Raw genomic sequence first — 3934 nt, 5'->3', positions numbered from 1 at the left:
CATAGATGGGAAAGGGGGCATAAATACTGAGCCTGCTAAAATAAAGGAGACAATGAGAGGATACTATGAGCAACTATATGCTAATAAACTAGACAACAAATGGACAACTTCCTAGAAAAGTATGAACAACCAACATTGACTTGAGAAGAAAGAGACAACCTCAACAAACCAGTCACAAGTAAAGAGACTGAATCAGGCATCAAAGCTCCCCCAAAAGAAAAACTTAGGACCAGATGGCTTCACATGTGAATCCTACCAAGCATTCAAGAAAGAATTAGTACCAGTCCTGCTCAAACTCTTCAAAAAAATTGAAGAGGAGGGAAAGCTACCTAACTCATTCTATGAAGCCAACATCACCCTAATACAAAGTCAGACAAAGATACTACAAAGAAAGAAAATTATAGACCCATCTCTTTAATGAATATAGATGCAAAAATCCTCAACAAAACACTCACAAATTGAGTTCAGCAGCACATTTAAAGAATTATGCCCCATAATCAAGTGGGATTTATTCCAGGTATGCAAGTCTGGGTCAACATATGAAAATCAATTAATACAACACACCACATCAATAAATCAAAGAGGAAGAATCACATTATCATCTCGATTGATGCAGAAAAGGCATTTGACAAAATTCAGCATCCTTTCTTGATGAAAACACTCAAAAGCTTAGGAATAGAAGGGAACTTTCTCAATATGATAAAGGCAATATATGAAACCCACAGTTAACATCATACTCAATAATACTGCAATATTAAATAAATAATAAATACTGCAAGCTTTCCTTCTTTGATCAGGAATAAGACAGGGATGGCCACTGTCACCATTGTCATTCAACATTGTGGTGGAAGTTCTAACTAGAGCAGTTAGGCAAGAAAAAGAAATAAAAAGCATCCAGCTTTCTGATCTGGTCTAGGCAGAATGGCTCCCACAAAGAAGGGTGGTGAGAAGAAGAAGGGCTGTTCTGCCATCAACAATGTGTGACCAGAGAGTACACCATCAACATTCACAAGTGCATCCATGGAGTGGGCTTCAAGAAATGTGTCCCTTGGGCACTCAAAGAGATCTGGACATTTGCCATGAAGGAGATGGGAACACCAGATGTGCACATTGACACAAGACTCAACAAGGCTGTCTGGGCCAAAGGGATAAGGTATATCTTATATCATATTCATGTATGGTTGTCCAGAAAACATAATGAGGATGAAGATTCCCCAAACAAGCTCTATACAATGGTTACCTATGTACCTGTCACCACTTTCAGAAATCTGCAGACAGTCAATGTGGATGAAAACTAACCACTGATTATCAAATAAAATTATAAAATAACAAGAACAGCAAAAACATCCAAATTGGAGAGGAAGAAGTAAAACCTTCACTGTTTGCAGGTGACATGATCCTATATGTGCCAGTTTGAATATATTATGTACCAGAAAACCCCATTATCTTTGATGCAGTCTTGTGTGGGCAGAGGTATTAGTGTTGATTAGATTGTAATTCTTTGAGTGTTTCCATGGAGATGTGATCCACTCAATTGTAGGTGATAACTCTGATTAGATAATTTCCATGAAGGCGTGGCTCCACCTATACAGAGTGGACCTTGATTAGTTCACTGGAGCCCTATAAAACCTCAGACAGAAGGAGTGAGCTTACTACAGCTATGATGGACACTTTGAAGAATGCACAGGAGCTGAGAGGGGGACATCCTGGGAGAAAGCCATTTTGAAACCAGAACTCTGAAACAGATGCCAGTCACATGCCTTCCCTGCTAAAAGAGGTTTTCTGGACATCACTGGCCATCCTCCAGTGAAGGTACCCAATGGTTGATGCATTACCTTGGACACTTTATGGCCTTAAGGCTGTAACTGTGTAACCAAATAAATCCCCTTTTATAAAAGCCAACCCATTTCTGGCGTTTTGCATCCTGGCAGTATTCGCAAACCAGATTACTATATATAGAAAATCCACAAAAATCTACAGCAAAGCTACTAGAGCTGGTAAATGAATATAGCAATGTGGCAGGGTACAAGATCAACATGCAAAAATCAGTAGTGTTCCTATACACAAATAGTGAGCAACAGGAGGAGGAAATCAAGAAGAAAATTCCATTCACAATAGCAACCGAAAGAATCAAGTATTTAGAAATAAACTTAACCAAGGCCACAAAAGACCTATACAAAGAAAACCACAAGAAACTGCTAAAAGAAATCAAACAGGACCCGAAAAAACTGGGAGAACATACCATGTTCATGGATTGGAAGACTAAATATATTTAAGATGTCAATTCTACCTAAACTGATTCCTAGATTCAATGCAATACCAATTAAAATCTTAACAACTTACTTTGTAGAAATAGAAAAGCCAATAACCAAATTTATTTGGAAGGGCAGGGTGCCATGAATAGCCAAAATATCTTGAGAAACAGGAATAAAATGGGAGGTCTCAAACTACCTGACATTAAATTATACTACAAAACTACAGTGGTCAAAACAGCATGGTACTAGCATAAGGATAGATACACTGACCTTATGATATATTGATCTTTGATAATGCAGTCAAGCCAAAGCAATTGGGACAGAGCAGCCTCTTCAATAAATGGTGTTTGGAGAACTGGATATCCATAATCAAAAGAATGAAAGAGAACTCCTACCTCACACCTTATACAAAAATTAACTTGAAATGGATCAAAGACCTAAAAATTAATGCTAAGACCATACGACTTTCAGAAGAAAATGTAAGGAAATATCTTAAAGGTCTTGTGATAGGAGGTGGTTTCCTAGACCTAACTGTAAGCAATAAAAGAAGAAATGCATAAATGGAGTCTCCTCAAAATTAAACACTTTTGTACATCAAAGGACTTTGTCAGAAAAGTATAAAGGCAGCCTATGCAATGAGAGATAATATTTGGAAATCACAAATCAGATAAGGGTTTAATATTCAGATTATATAAAGACATCCTACAACTCAGCAACAGAAAGACAAACAACCCAATTAAAAAATGGGCAAAAGACATGGACAGACACTTTTCTGAAAAGAATTACAAAAGGCTCAAAAACATATGAAAAGATGCTGAACTTCACTGGCTATTAGGGAAATGCAAATCAAAACTACAATGAAATATTATCTCACACCTACTAGAATGGCCATTATCAAAAAACAGAAAATTACAAGTGCTGGAGAGGATGTGGAGAAAGAGGCACACTTATTCACTGTTGGTCGGAATGTAGAATGTTGAAGCCACTCTGGAAGGCAGTGTGGTGGTTCCTCAGGAAGCAAAGTATAGATTTGCTGTATGATCCAGCAATTCCATTACAAGGTTTATACTCAGAGGAACTGAAAGCTAAGATACAGACATTTGTAAACTGATGTTTGTAGCAGCATTATTCACAATTGCCAAGAGATGGGAACAGCCCAAATGTCCATCATCAGTGGAGTGGATAAATAAACTGTGGTATATACATATATGGAGTATTAAGTAGCTGTAAGACAGAACAAAGTCACAGAATGTATAACAAAGTGGATTGAAACTTGAGGATATTACATTGAGCAAAGTTAGCCAGAAACAAAAGGACAAATACTGTATGGTCTCACTACTATGAACTAACATTAATGAGCAAACTTTGAAAGTTAAAACTGAGAACACGGGTTAGCAGGAGATAGAAAGAGGGTAGAGATCAGACATATGATACTGAAGGAGTATAGAGTGTTCAGCAGGACCAAATGACTAGATCCAGAAATAGATAGCGCAGTATTGTGTGATGTAGCACAATAGTATAAGTACAATGAACAAAGATGTCTGTGAGTAAATTTGAAAGAGGAAGGCTAGGGGCATGTAAGACATCCAGAGGAAAGACAGACAATAATACAGAGACTGTACAACTTAGTGAAAACTAGAGTTGTCAGTGATGGCAACTAAATGTGTAGACATAAAATT

At 37.4% G+C, this 3934-nt stretch overlaps 1 pseudogene; it reads left to right on the top strand.

Moving 5' to 3' along the window:
• The first annotated feature begins 921 nt into the window (after positions 1-921).
• On the top strand, positions 922-1298 carry LOC119539431 (annotated as a pseudogene).
• The last annotated feature ends 2636 nt before the right edge of the window (positions 1299-3934 follow it).

This window comes from Choloepus didactylus, chromosome 7, assembly GCF_015220235.1.
Source record: "Choloepus didactylus isolate mChoDid1 chromosome 7, mChoDid1.pri, whole genome shotgun sequence".
Classification (NCBI taxonomy): domain Eukaryota; kingdom Metazoa; phylum Chordata; class Mammalia; order Pilosa; family Megalonychidae; genus Choloepus; species Choloepus didactylus.
This window is presented reverse-complemented; position numbering and strand designations above follow the sequence as displayed.